Here is a 16645-nt window from a genome sequence, read left to right on the forward strand (position 1 = left end):
CAGCGTTCATCCTTTTGAAGTTAGTTGCAGCAATTCACACAATTCTCCGACCTACATTGTAAGACATCCTCCTGTTGAGCTGGATATCAGTGTGTTAAGCAGGTTTCTGTTTTGTAGGAGGACGGTAAGCAGCTGGAAGACTCCACCGTGTCCGCGCATCGTAGAGTGAGTTATCAACACAGCTGGCGACTGTTACAACTAACACACCACTTTAAATTTTGATATGAGGCCCTTTTTAGATAGAGATTGTTAGGGATTAGAATGAGGCTCTGCAGCATCTCAGATTGAAAAATATATATATAGAATCTTTGATGGCCGAAGATCTCTAGGGACCGAATACACATTGCTGGGTCATATGTCTGCATGTTTCAAATGGGAAACCATAAGGTGGAGGAGGAAGAGACCCTGGGTGAATGTCGGAGGAAGACAAGGGAGGACAACCGACGGAAGGCTGCACGTGTGGGGCGGTGTCTTGGAGGTCTAGACCTCGAGCTAGCAGTGCGAGAACTGCAGAGGGAGAATGTGGAGATCAAAGCTGAACTGAGAAGGCTGAGAGCACAGCTTGAGAAAGTAGGAAAAGTGAAACACTTAGTTACACTGCAGTGCACATCCAATGAAGCAATGTTCTGCTATACACAGGAGATGATTTTAGATTGAAATAAGGAACTATAATTAAAATCCAGGTAAATAGTGAGCATAAATGTGTTAGGGCAAATCAACAAATGGATTGCCTATGACACTACAATATCACAGTCTAACTTATATTATATTTTTGATAGTATATCAAAGTGTGTGCACATGCATGTATTTAATAGTGATGCTAAATTAAATGCTTTTTTCACAGTTGGAAAGCGCAAGGCCCAGTTTCCCCCTGGAGTCTCCCAAACCACGAGACAACAGGTTTCCCTCACTCTCCCTCAGACAGCCTACCAGATTTGCTCCTGGTGAGCCCCACTGGCTCCAAGAAGCCCCATCATCCAGACCCTACAGGCCTTGCCGTCCACTACTGCCTCCCCTGTCCTTTCACTCAGATGTGAGGGCAACACCAAATGCACAGGAGAAGCTGTTCAAGGAGACACATGAGAAGACACATGAGAAGAAGAAACTGAAACATCAGCAAAAAGACATAGAACAGACAACGAAAGAAGCAAATGGAGCCACGGAAGCAAGAAAATGTGAGAAGAAGAGATTTCGTATTACGATTGTATGGAAAGGATTTAAAGGAGTTAAGTCTTTCTTTCAAAAATAGCTGTGTGGTTTAGAATTTCATGTCCTTTCCATATTAACATAACTTTACTCTTTTCCTTTATGCAATAAGCCTGCCAAAAATCATTTTCCAGGCATTTTTCATAGATTTTGAATTGATTTAAATATGAACGTCTAATTTCTCATTTCAAAATGTGCTTATTAGTTTATGTCTGTTTTATAATATAAATAAAGATATTTTATTAAATAAGTGAAAAGTCTGGCATCAGCTTAATAGGTACAGTTGGACCATTTAAGTCCATTTAAGTGTTCCAAGTAAGATCATGTCATGATTTATTGACAAAATATTAAAAATGTATAATTTTGAAAGAATTAACCGCCCTACATTTATTCATTAAGAGGTTCAGGAGTAGAAAAAATGTTAAGAAGCCCCCTAGTCCCCCAGTCCCAGAGTCACATGCGAGGTTTAACCATCAAATATTAAAACCCTGAGAAATGTTCAGTCTGAGATCTGAGTGAATAGTTTAAGGAAGAGATTTGTCCAACCATCCATGTTCTGTTACAAAAATGGGGTTGCGGTCTGGACCACCTTGACACCAAGAATTGTACAACCGTTTCCCTTTGTAGATGATGAATCTGCCCAACAACATTCCCAGTGATGTGGACTGTTATCTGTTCCCTCCCACTTCCACCTGTAGTCTGGTACATAATCTTACAGGATTTGTCATGGACCAGTGACAAATCCTGTCTCATCTACATTGTAGATATTCTGGGATTTTGTTGTGAAATCTGTGAGATAAGCATATCAAAGCAGTGGGTGAATATTCCAGTATCAGCTGAGGTCCTCACTGTAGCCACAGGAAACTGTTCTGATTTGTGAATGGTCTGCTCAGGATGAGCTCACATAAAACAATAAAATCATTTTCTCCCATTGGGGAAAGGGCTCTGAATTCCACTAGCCAGATTATAATCCAGAACAAGATGTAAAACATTTGTTTCAGTGAAGCTCAAACCCCAGTCACACATCACCTGCCAGGATTGTAAGAACACATGGACACATTAGCCTAAGCCATTTTATGATCACATCGTAAATTCATATTTGTCATTCATTTATTCCATCAAACAGCATTTATTTTGCGCATCATAATTTCTTACTTGCAGCCAGTACAGTGAAAACTGATGCAAGTTTGTACTTGAAGGAACTCCTCATTAAAACACTCTAAGGTCATCTTAAATGGAGTGTAGTGGGCTTAAATGGTTTCAAAGTGACTAGTGGTGAAAAAAGACAATGTGTTCATTTTTAAATAAAAGATATATTTACATACATGGAGCCTAAATATAACATGGACTAAGAATCATATTATTATTTTGCCCACGTACAGAAATATTAAGTTATTCTAATTCAAGGATTGCTTGTTGCCTATGGTTGTCGTGCTTTTTGTAGTGCTGTATCATTTAAACCCACCTTTTAAAGAATCTAATTTTTGAAAATATTCAGATGTCCAGAAACTAGATGTCTGCTTATTTGTTAATATGTAAATGTAATTAGAAAACTGTGTACATACGTGGTAATGCTTAAATATAGTTGTATCTGCCAGTGCAGTTTATGCTTTGACCTTTAGATTAGCTGTAATGCTGAGACAGGCAGGGCAAGACACAAGCGTGTTGTCGAACTTTGTTTATTAGGAGGAGCAGAAACATTATCCAAGAGCAGGTTACCAGAATACATGATAAACAAAAAACAAAGTGAGGCTAACCAGGAAGAAGAAAACACAGAGGTAAAAGTAAGATAACACAGATATTAAGAACACGGGAACGGAGAACAATATGGAAAATGAACAGGCAGAGCAAGAATACATATGGTAGAACTCCACTGTAGTGATGGGATGTTAGATACTGAGGCATCAAAGCTCACTATTGCAAAGCACATTGATTCAACACTGTATTGAAGATTGTACCAAAGATACTATTAGCATATGACTAATGAGGTCTAAGCATCAAACCTCATCTAAACACTGGATGAAGTGGCACTGTTTCACAGGTCTGACACTGTCCTATAACTTGCAAGCTATAAGAGAGTGTAAAATCTCCAGACATCTTTTTCCCACAAAATTTGAAATATGGAAAATATGGAAGCAAATCTTTCCATATGAGGATAAATAACATAAATTGATCAAGCACCATTTCTTAATACACAGAAATTAAAGCATTAAAATCTCATTTGACATAATATAAATGCAGTTACCAAAAAGTGGCTGAAAATAAGCAGGAAGCCCAGTGAATTTAAATGAAAGAAGTTACACCGAGTTGAGATTTTATTTTATTTTTTTTATGTAACACTAAACAAGTTTGATAATTAAACAAGTTTGCCGTGTTGTCCATTTGGTTGGAAACCAAAACACTGTCTAACTGGCATATTGATCCCCTTTTTCTGATCAAGCTCGTCCATTCTCACTGTCTACTGGAGAGGAGGTCACTGGTACCAGAGTCTCTGCTTCATCTGCACAGACTGCAGCATGCTTTGCCAGACTGAAAAATCTGTTATGTCTTTAAGTTTCTTTTTAAGAAATGTATCAATTTTGTGTTGGTGTGGGCTATATTCAAATGCAATCTTTTCTACCGTATACATGTTAACTAGCCACAGATGAAAAAGCTTGTACAAGAAAATGATTAAATAAAAGCAAAATCTTTAAAAAGTGGTCTTGATATGTGACACAAATCAACAGAACAATCATTTGCATTATATTGTCACAAATTTAAAAATTATGACAATATTCAATAATGTCATTTATCAGCCCAAGTTAAATTGGTGACCAGGTGAATTAATTTACTTTATCTAGCAGATAGTTAACACAGTGATAATCATGTAGTGTAAGCAGGATAGGTAACATGAATTTGATGTGATGAAACTATATTGAGGTTTCTGTAGCTTGTCACCCCTGAATAATGATAAATCGGCTTATAGAAGGAAAGTGATTGTTGTTTGGTGCTGCACACTTAAGATGAGTTAAAACTTTTTGTTTTGTTTTAGCCATTTGACAGTTTTTCAGTGTCAGGTCTGCCCTCATTCATCAACCTGGATGCACCACCAGCTATAACCGCCAAAGATCCTCTGAATTCTAACCGTTTCCAGAACTGGTTCAGAGGTGAGTCTACCTATTAGTCTACAGTCATTACCCAGGCCTAAACCCCTATCTTTGTGGAGTCTTGCCATCCTTTCATTGTGGGCATTTCTGAAACTTTTTTTCCCGGTGTTTTGTTTGCTACCTGTTTTTTTTTTTGTCTCTGTCTGCTTTTGATTTTAGACTTGCTTTATTTTAGTACTGTTGCTGTCTCCAATTATTTCCTGACCCTTTTGGTCTGTGCCTCTGATGGCGTTTTGCTGAGGGTTTGTATTAATCATAGGTTCTATACCATTAGGTCTAGTGGGTTTGTATTAATAATAGGTTCTGTACCATTAGGTCTAGTGGGTTTGTATTAATAATAGGTTCTGTACCATTAGGTCTAGTGAGTTTGTATTATCTACATAAGGGATAATGTTTGTCTCTGAAAATGTATTATCAGTATGTGCCTAACGCTCCTCTCTATTCCAAAGATGATCCGATTTCCATAATTCTCGTATTGCATAAGACATTTATTTCCATTAAATGTTTTAGCATTCAGGTGGTTGTTTTTCTTAGCAACAGTTATTGGCATGAAATCTACTGTGCCATATACTCAAGATCCAAAGTCAAACGAGTCCGCACATCAGGTGTTGAACCCATTCATAGTATTGTTCTGCTTATCTAATATGCCAGTATTTTCTCGTAACCATCCCACCAAGTCCTAAAAACACCCAAACCTAAATGCTTAGTAACTACAGTAAAGCTTGTGTCACTGTCTTAATTTACATTCTGCATTAGTTCATCAAATGGTTATTTATTGAGAGTGAGTCTGTATTTTTTAATTGAAAAAAATTATACTTTGTCAGCATTAAACAGGTTTGTTGTCTGGTTTGAAGGCTGTGGTTGTGCTATTTTTCTGGCCTTACTGGTCAACTAGTTTCTGTACCCAGTCATTCCATCAAGGGAGGTGTGTTGCTATTGAAATGTCTAATTTCCTTTATCTATTGAATTCATGACATACATTAGAATTACATTTATTATAGCTGCAGGTAGCAATTAAGGGGTCCAATCATTTTATCACAGCTGCACAACTTGGTTGCTGAGGTTTTGTTCCCAGGAATGTTGTATTTTAAATTTAATCTCTCAATTATATATATATATATATATATATATATATATATATATATATATTATTTGTTCTGATTTGACATGAGTAAGAAATATAGTTCCCCCAGAAGGTCAGTTCACCCCAAATATATTTGCATTCACAGTATGTTCATATACGCCATTGAAGTTTGGTGATAATCTAACACTCTATGGCTAAGTTTTATGCTATTAATTAAGAAAAATCCTGCTCTTGCGGATTGACAGTTAAATACACATATTTTTGATCATTATTTACAAGATCTGCATTTTTTACATTTAAAAGGTCTCTCTAGATCAAAAGGCCACTGACTTGTTTAAAAGGTACATTTGACCAACCAATTTAGCTATCAAAAAACAGGCTAAAAGGGTTTACGAAACATATTGAACTTATTTGTGGAATAGTCACAAAGTATTGCACCACATTTCTCATGCACAATTTGAACACAATGGGATTGACTAATTTTTCTGTTTTTAAATACCTTTTCATATGTCAGAGGGGCTCTATTGGCAAAAATGTCCTATAATTGCCATGCTAGCTCAAAGTCCATAAATTGGTACTCATGTCAAGTTTCATAAGAATTACTCAAAGAAGTCTTAATTTTTTTCAGCTGTTTTGAATGAATCAGTGCACTATGGAAGGATTGATAGGTATGTAGGGGCCATATACCATACAAATATCAACATGTTTCAGTCTCATCAACATTTTGATACCAAATTTGTGAAGATTGGAGAAAGGTCCTACGACTAGTGTGTTACTGTTCATCAGCAACATAAAAAGCAGTAGGATATTTAAATTCAAAGTAATTTCTACAAGAATCAATGTTATAGCAGTCCACTGAAGCCAGTTCTATGATTAGCCAATTACCTGAAAAACATTAGCCAATGTTTGAGTCATCCTTAGGAATCCTCCAGCTTGCTTACAGAAGCAGTATGCAAAGTTTCATCTTGATCAGAAGAGCAGTTGTTGAGAAACAGTTATTTGCATATTATAATGCCCCATATTGACAAAACTGCTACATTTGGTAAGCTACCTCAAAGTCAATACTGGTATAAGTCTTTTAAATTTCATGAAATCTGAACATGTCCTTCAGGAGTGACAGCTAGTTAAAGTTAAAGTTAAAGCCTGACCTTTGTACTACTACTTTGTACTACAAATATTAGACTGGAATAGGACAGCTGTATTTTTTATGTCAGGTTTTTGTTTAAATAATTATTGAGATTCAGACTCTTGCAAATATTTTGACACCAATTTCACTCAGAATGTGTGAAAATCCTAGGACTGGTTTGAAATTAGCAAAAACAAACAAAAAAAGGTGAAATCTAATGGGCAGAGCCTATCTGAATTTAGGAGAAGCTAAGGAAGAATAAAATAAAAATAAATAATATTATTTCTATATTCACCTCTGCCTTTTGTTTGGAACATCTGCAAATGTTAAATATAGTTTTATCTGCAGTTCATAAAGGAAAAAACAAAAATACATTAGAGTCAGAACTTTTGTTTCTTTGTCACACAGTTTTATTATTGTTTTGAATTATTATATTGTCTTTTAGCAATTGTCAATTGTCCTTGGACTTGTCCTCGGCCTCGCACAGCCAGGTGAAAAAGGCTGTCACGGATATGAGGGCCACACCTTTGCCTCTTGTTTTGCTTGGCCAGCAGCTGCTGGTGCACCTTCCTCTGCTCCTCGTGCTCCTCAAGTTTGGCCTCCTTATGGATTTGCTCGATGGTCTTGGGCCAGTGGTCAGCTTGCTGCGACACCCAGTTATGCTAGAAAAGCAAAATCAGCAGATGCATACTTTTGCATCACCATGCGCTGGAATGGCAAACACAAACACACAAACACAGGCAGAGTCTCTAACCAGTCACAGGTCGATGACGTCCTGGAGCAGGAACCGAATGCGTGAGGAACTGCTCCTCTCCTTCACTGTCTTTTCTATATATTTAAAGTAGTGATCCATTTTTGGCTGAGAGAGAGAGAGAGAGAGAGAGAGAGTGTAAGAGAAACGTAGAAAAAGTTCAGGTATTCTACCCCTTTCGATTCGATCAGGTGTGCTCTCAGCTGAACTCATGTCGCAAGACGTTTATGACTCTTATGTAAACCCTGCTGCCTTGCACGTTGGTCAGTGCTGTAAAGCAGTTCACTGCCACTGTGGGTGTAGCTGTGCTGTCATCAGCTGCACTTGGCTTTGGGGAATCCAGGGTGCAGCAGCAGGAGGCGGCAAACGTGGAGGAGGCTGTGAGAGCAAAACCTTCTAACAGCTGACCAGTCCTGAATAAAAGCCTTTCATTTTGTCAGCTGCAGTAGGAGCAGAGCTAACAACCACACTGACAACTTCACTAAACAACATGAACTTGGACACTTTTAAAATCATTGCCAAGGCCTAATAATACACTGATATCAGCACAGCATGCTAGTCGCACTATAGATGATGATCCTAATTAGTTGGCTACCCTGTAGTCAGAGTGCAGGCAACAGGCAAGCAACAGAAAACGCTGACAGCAAAACTTTTATAGACAACATTTCAACATGCTTGTTTTTTGGTTAAAAGCGTGCATGGAGAAAAAAATATACAATAAAAAAGACCAGGAAAATTAAACACAAATAACTGTCACACTAGGTGGTGACTGAACTGTCAACATTACAACTGTTGTTCCTACCAGAGACAAAATGGACAGTCAAGATACAATATTCAAAACATCTTCATTCAGTTTTGTTGTGTAAAGTACTTGCTGTGAAAAACACATCATGGACAAAATCCGGAAAAATGTGCACAGTCGCTGCACTGCACACTAGCACTCATCTACACATGCACCGTAAACCTTTACATGACATATTAAAGATAAACCGATGCAAGTGCTGAGCATCTGCTGAGAATATTAAATCAACCCAGACCAGGCCCGCGGCCTGCTTACCCTGGCCTTCTCCAAGTCCAGGTCTTTGCCGATGGCTGTGAGGAGGTGGCACAGACGCTCCAGGCTCTCCTCGTTGTGGTTCATGAATAATTTGACCACGCAGTCGTGCATGATGGCCTCCGACAGCATGTGCTGCTTGAACAGCTCCCCGATGAACTTGATGTTGCCGATGGACCTCCTGTGGGCCTTGTCCTTCGCCTCCTCCAGATCCTCCTCCAGCCTCTCCCGCTCGCTGGCCTTGCGAGGAGTAACCAGAACAAAGACAAAAGCAAGAAACAGCGCGTTTGGACCCGATAACGACCTGGCCGCCTCCCAGCACTGCTGCCGATTTCAGTCCCCTTTCTCCTGATCTGTGGGTTGGTGAGTCAGGTAAACTAGACAGGAGTGCTGCTTACTGAAGTGGCCGCTTCCAGCTGGTGCCGCAGCTTCTCCAAAACATCATCGTTGACCTTGTCCTTCTCAAACTCCTTCTGACAGCGGTTCAGCAGCAGCTTTTGGAAACTCACAGTGCTGGTGGGCTTGTCTGCCATGGGCACTTTTAACTACACAGGAAAGACATGTAGGAGAAACACTTGGGTATAAGACAGTGTTGAGAGTTCTGTTACTAAATAGAAGCTGATTAAAGCTCCATGTCAGTTTAGAGTGGTTCAAACAGAGTTCACTTCTGTGTGGCATTTGCTTTTGTATGGAACTTCAGCAGCAATGTATGGGAACATGTTACTCACCATAGCCAGGCAGCTGCACATATTGCCATAGGCCATAGAGAAGCTGGGCTCATCGATGGCTTTTACAATTCCTGCCATCATATTACATTAATAATTTCATTTTATTACCTCACTTGAGTACACCTCTGGCTGGATATTGAATCACTTGGTTGTAATCCTAAATGAATCATGAATGATGCAATCAAAGGATCACTGCTTGAAGCCAAGCAAAAAAGTTTGATTTTTCACATTCACAGACATGAAGAACCAGCAGGACGAATCAAGACTCATGTGAACTGTGTGGGAAAGTAGACTTTGCACATACTGTAGAACAAAACCGCTTTGATGAAGTTGTAAGCAAAGAGCTATTAAGAACATAAGCCTGTGTAAATCCTGATAAGCAATTGTAGTTCAGAAGTGTTTGAATATGTGTATTGTTTGTTTCTATTTTCACAGGCCAAATACAAGTACTGATTAGCAAGATTTACTACCTCCCAGTACACCATTTCTTTTTACTGCCTGAGTAGATGTTGATGGAAGTCAAAAGGCCAATAGAAGCAACAGCCATCTGGTGGTTGCTTCCAGACTACCAGATCAGCTTGATATTCTCTATTGCCTCTCTCTGGCAGAATACCCACCAGGTCATTCCACATTTGCATAGTTTTGGTGATGCTCTTTGCTTTGGCTTCAATGTCACTTTGGTGGGCTTCTTTGGGTGGGATGATTCCCCCGCTGAGAGTGTGCGGGCTGTTGTGGAGAGAGGATGTGTCTCCAGAGTCACATCCAGACCCACATATGGCCACCGCAACCAGAAAAGCACAGGTGAGGAAGGCAAGGCTTCTGAAAGCTACCAGCCAAGCAGGTGTGGACAGAAAAGAGGTGCTCTGTAGCAAAGAGAAAGGAAGCTGATTGCTTGGTATGTAAAAGGAGAGAAACCTGGAAGCTGGTGTGGATAGTATGAAACCCATCAAAAACGAAAACAACAGCTTCATTTGGAAAAAAAACAAAAAAACAAAACACCCCGCAAAATGCAGCAAGAGAGAACAGGTCTTTGCTTATTTTAGATAAATCAATGTTTGAGATAATCAATGCCTAAAAAAGCATGGTAGCCAGGAACAAAAAAGTAACCAAAAGTATTCAAGGTGAAATGTGCAGTGTATTGGCTCAGTCATTTCAACTGTTACCCATTTTTTTTTATATCAATTTTCATCTCTGACAAGGAAGATGTGGAGGGGAACCTGGGAGCTTGTTGGACAGGGTAATGAACTGGATTGCAGGCTCAAACACTGTATGCACTTATATGCACTTGAAGGACAGTGTTCACTACCAGTTCCGAGTACGCCTTTTTTTCTATCGTCACTTTGTATCAACCGGGAAGGAGCAACTGTCATTCACACCGAACAGGAATGCAGCTTGTTGTGACCTTGAGAATTCTTGGCTATGGAATCGCCAAAAAGTATCTTAAGCACTTCAGCACCATTCTAAGACAACCATTGACAATAATTACTCACCTTAATGAATGCTTTGTCCGCATCTTGGCTGCATCTGAGCTGGTGGTTGAAAAGCAGGGCCCGCAGCTGTCGGTTCTGGTGCTGGATGTCATACTGCTCAGCGGTCTGACAGGCACGCACAACTCATAGGTCTGTTCAAGGTGGCGCTTGTACACCTCAATTTCCATCGTAATTGTCCTGTACAACCATTAAAAATTTGACAGAAGTTAAAAAACAGCAGAACGGTGACGTCGGTCGCAAAGAAGCTGATCCAGGCCTCTGAGTGCTTCTGCATGAAGACTGCCTGCTACAGCTGACTGAGCAGACATCCTCTGCAACGGAGACGCTCCCCTTGACGCTGCACAGCAGGGCAGCTATCCTGAAGTAGATGGCTGGCAGAGAGAGTTCCTTTTTCTTCTTCCTCTGCTGCTCTGACTTATTTTGTTCAGTTGGCAGAGGGCTGATTTTCATCTCGCTATGTTTTTGTCCCATAGCGATACAGTATGCATTTAATTGTTCTTTATAAATTAAATGTGGTATCACAGACCAAGAAGTGTCAAATGCACTAAAACAGACAGATCTTGTTTCTTAGTGGTTCTCTGGACTTGTGATGTCAGCAAGGGTGTCACTGCAGAACAGTTCTCACAGTTCTAGATTTCAGCTGGATAGCTACATCACTGCGCACTGCTGAAGCAGCTGGCTGGAAGTATAAAAAGGCATAGAGAGATCTGGCCTTAAAATCTGATTGGCTGAGCTGAGTTGCCAAGTTGATATACATACAGTATCAATTTAAATGCTATGACACTATGCTTCACAACAACAGGATTCTGTATTAATACAACCCTCCATTTACATTTACATTTTTGGCATTTATCAGATGCTTTTATCCAGAGTGACTTACAAAAATACTTTGTCATCTACTGTATCCTAGCAAGTACAGTAGGTTAGAGACAAAGATACTGCTGAACTAGAATACTGCTAAAATACCTAGAAGAGATGCAAAATAAGCATAAGTTTGAGGTAATAAAAAGAGTGTTAACTGGGAAAAGAGGCATAACATTGCATTAGACATATTAATACCATAAAACATAAGGGAGTATCGGGAGTCTTTGTCCTTTCCGAATAATTTGCGTACAGGGCAGAGGCCTCTGCAGGCTTCAGCAAAGGATCCTGAGTAGACTTTGGTGGAGCTCAGGGTAAGATGTATTACCTCTCCACTAGGCTCAGGACCATATAGACAAACAATCTTCTTTAGGACAAGCTTAAGAGGAAAGAGTATAAATAGAGCATAAAATAATAGTAGATTGGTTTGTGACAAAGTCAAAAAAGGGGGGAAATGAAGTAATAGAGTGTTAGCAGGGAAAACAGGCCTATTATTTGTATTAGACATTTTACATTTACATTTACGGCATTTAGCAGACGCTCTTATCCAGAGTGATTTACAAATGTTCTTTGTCATTTACTCATAGAATATCCTAGTGCAGTACAGTAGGTTAGAGTCCAACATACCAATGAACTAGAATACTGTAGAATACAGGGATCAATGCTGATACTTAGAAGTACAAAATACATAAGGTCTATCTTAAACAATGATGAGTGCAATAAACAATAAGTGCTAGAGTGTGTTAAACAACATCAGTGTAATAAACAATACCCTACAATAAGTACTAATTTAGTCAGTCAATATGGGAGCAGTGTCAGTTGTCCTTTAAATATTCTGCAAATAGCTGGGTCTTCAGTCTGCTTTTGAAGACTGCAAGGGACTCTGCTGTCCGGACAGCAAGTGGGAATTCATTCCACCATCTTGGAGCCAGGACAGAAAATAGTCTCGATGCTTGTCGTCCATGAAGTATTTCAAGCCGAGCAGTACTTTAGGTTCGAAGTACTCAAGGTACGGATCGGAATTTGACCATTGACCTCATGTATGAAGGGGCTGGTCCATTTTTGGTTTTGTAGGCAAGTATCAAGGTTTTAAATCTGATGCATGCAGCTACTTGTTGCCAATGAACGGAGCGCAGCAGAGTAACAAGTGTAAACTATGTGACATATTAATAACATAAAACATAAGGGAGTATAGAGATTCTTTGCCCTTTCAGAATGATTTGCGTACAGGGCAGAGGCCTCTGTAAAGGCCTCTGAAGGCTTCAGCAAAGGATCCTGGGTAGGCTTTGGTGGACCTCAGGGTAGGATGACCTCTCCACCAGGCTCAGGACCGTATAGAAAAACAATCTTATTTAGGACAAGGTTAAGAGAAGGGATAGGAGAGTGAGTTCTAACAGCAGGAAAGAAGCGCAGTCGGGAGAGAGAAAAGTAAGCTCTTTCAGACACACCCACACAGCGCCTCCCAGCTGAGGAACAGGGATCACCTTACACTCACGCATACAGCCCCTCCCAACTGACAGAAGAGACAGTCACACACGCACAGCTCCATCCAACTGACAGTACAACTGTAACGGCCTGAGTGCCACAGGGCGTGGAACAGGATGCACAGACTCCCTGGACTTTGTGCAACATTTAATGACATTATACTAATGACGATTAACATGGGCGAGACAAACAAATACAATGGCTACACAAACCTGGACACAAACATACTCTGTCAGACGCTAACAAACAGTGACCAACACCGAGGCACGCACCGACGGGGTTTTACATAGACTGACGAAGACTAACAATTAGCCCCATACAGGTGCGTGCCACGGGGGTGTGGCCACAAACAAGAGTGAACCCCCACTGCACGCGGCAAGCCGTACCAAGTGACTTGTGGGGGGGGAGCGTCCCGTGACAGAACCCCCTCCCAAGGGGTGCGGCTCCCCACGCATCCTCTCTGGGATTGCGAGCTATGGCTTGAGACATACACAGGTTAACTAAGATTTTGTCCAATGCAAAAACAGACAAGCAAACATATAAATAAATATTTTTCTTATGTATGTTTGTGCACTAAATCCAAATAGGTTTTTTTTTGTTCTAGTATACTGGAATATCATGTATGATATGGAAAAGAGGTAGCAAAGACAGGGGCAACACTCACACACCTGTCCATTATAGAAAGTAATCTTGTATATATTTAAGTGTAATAACACTTATTTATGAATATGTAATATATACTTATTGGAAAATTGAATTCCTCTCACTTAAAAACCTTGCATGACAGGGCAAATTTTGTTGCCCGTTGACATTGGGATGACTTAATATGTCAGTTCTTACTTTGCCATGGTTTCGGTTATTCAGCTGACATTTCTGCAATGGGAAAAGTTATAATGGCAGGAAGGAAGAGTGTTCCAGTACAACAGCCTTCATGCAACACCTTGTTTTGAAATGATTAAGATTGAATCATACAGTGTGGCAAATATCTGATTTGGATTTGGACATTTTAAGATTAGTTTATCCACAGTCAATTAGGTAACAGTTATCTGTTTTATACTTTTCAATTTCTAAATGTAAATCTTAGATAATTAAAATATGTACCACTATGAGAAAATGACAGAGTACTTTTTTAAGCCCCTCTGGATAAGAGAGTCTGCCAAATACCAGAAATATAAATGTAATTTTAAATGCTTTTTGACTATGTGGAATTACCTGTCAATAAACAAAGTACAGAATAGAAAAGCAAAACTATTCTGTTGCATCGTCTTTGAAATGACTCTGCAAGGAAAATGTTGATATGAATAAATGCTTGCATTCCTTTCTGATACAAGTCAAAAAATATCTTTAAAGTGGCTCAAACATAAGAACTATGTGCGTTCCTTCACAAACATATACAAACCAATGGAAAAAATCTCCCCTAATATGTGTATATACACAAGTGTCTGTGGGAGTGCCAAAGCTATATTATGCATTCAAATAACAAAATATATATCACAGTCCCTACAAAAAATGAAAGTAAAAAAGCAAACAAACAACAAAAAGGGGAAAATCATAAATGAAAATATCCCAAAAATAATTTATTAATGTCATGTTTGTAAGCAGCCGTGCTTTCCTGCTTCCTAAAATGGTGATATTTTAGGTACTCAGGCCACTGGAAACAAAAATATACACAGCAGTTCTTCCACACATTTAGAGGAACCTGATTTTTTTGTTAGATAAATATGTGTCGGTTATGACTGTTAAAAAGACCTGAACCAAAAAAATGTTTGGATTTTTATTCGCTGTCACCTTTCATCACGGGCAACATAAAAATTCACACTACTGCAATATCACTAACATGTTACTGGCATGCGAATAAGACACCTGAGCACAGAGAGAAACCCAGTGTTATGATTACAGTTGACATTGGAACTAGCTAGATAGCTCATATTAAGACACTTCTTTGGAGAACACGTGCTAAAGTGTTTTCCCCACAATCTATATGCATAATTTATTTGCCAACTGTGACCAGAGAGAGAACATAGCTAGCTACCTTACTCACAGCCTAGGACATGCATGGATTTTGATGAGGACTGCATATGCCTGGGATCAATTCAAACACGTCATGACGACGATATAAAACCTGATGAAACAAGCTTGACAAGCAGCAGTTCCGTTTTTCCGTGAAAGTATCAGGCACAGATGAAGACGTTTCTATGGTTATCTCGGTTTTATAAATATTAGCCTATAGAGTTGGGCTTAGTACGTGAATAAAAGATGGAACTAAACATGCATAAATTACAGTGTCCTGGAAAACCCATCGTGCTGCAAATACACAAAGCATATTCATCAAAGTGGTAACACACTTTAGAAATGCGGTGCAAATTTAGAAAACGTATACAAGTTCAGGAACAAATCCTGTCACAACACAACGGAAGTGCTGTTTCCGGAGGACACGGAAAGGGGTGGACTTCTATGAGATTAGAGTGAAGTCTATTGGAAGTAGTGACAACTGAGTAAAAAGGGTTGTTTTTTTTTCCAGTCACCACGGTGTTATCAAGGGTAGGTATGTGATACAGAATGGAAGACCGACCTATTCATGCTCTGCATTCTTGCATATTTATTTATACATAAGGCAGCCTTAAAAACATGGGATGGAAATCCCATTTAACACAATATGTACTGTTTTACAGTCAGAGTGAAATAAGTAACATTCTCCTTTTAATATATATATTTTAAATGTTAAAATTCTTAACTATGTCAGTTAAGCTTCCAAAAATGCCCCTTTTGAAATTTGTATTTCTAATGTCACAAGAACACTTTATTTACCTATCTCTGCCTATTCAGCCTATAGAGGTTTAGCACACCCACTTAAATTGCCTTTCTCAGGCATTTCAGCTCTGAGTACCTTTTGAATGAAGCACAATACAGGGGAGCCAATCATAAAGGAGCTCATTTATCTTACATCCGTCTTAAAAGGTGCAGTAGCAACAGGTGCCTGTTGAATTCCAAGCGATATCTATAGAGGTTGGAAATTGGTTGTGTAAAAAAAAACAAAACAGGCTGAAAACGAGTCGTTTCCGCTCTGTGAATTGGGAGAAAGGGACAGTGTGTGGAAGCCCAACCCCAGTCATATAGGTTTGCTTCTAACAGTACCATTACCATCACCCACTCTGGTGCACTAGTTTGAGTGTATTAGAACTAGTAGCAATGCTGAAGCATTACATGTATCTATAACAAATATTCTGACCATGATGAAGTGATAGGTTTGTTAAGGCAAACTGTGTATGCAATACATGTTGCTTAGGTCACTTGCTCTAATTGTACACAACTCTAAAGCTACACAACTGTACATTAGTTAAAGTCTACACAGTGTCAGTCATGTGAAGTACCACTGAAAGTTCCCCTGTTGTATTCTTCCACCAATCAAGTTCTGCGTAAGTGGGGGCAAAATAATATGAGCTTCACATCAATGAACATTTTAAACAAATGGACTGTATGTACATCTTTTTTCAAATGTTACAATTGGAGTCTAAAGTTATATATCTTATCAGTGGAGGATGCACTTGCTCAAACCTTTCCTTTAGATTCCTTTTGTACACACTACAGACTGTGACCTCGAGATGCTTGAATGAATGTTGAACATTCACACTTGTGTATGAGTGCCGACTGTTAGCTAATGCATCATGATGAGCCTATCCTTTTTGAGTTACTTACTGAGATCATTCTCATAGC

This window comes from Electrophorus electricus, chromosome 10 (assembly GCF_041902795.1).
Source record: "Electrophorus electricus isolate QZ-2024a chromosome 10, ASM4190279v1, whole genome shotgun sequence".
Taxonomy (NCBI): Eukaryota; Metazoa; Chordata; class Actinopteri; order Gymnotiformes; family Gymnotidae; genus Electrophorus; species Electrophorus electricus.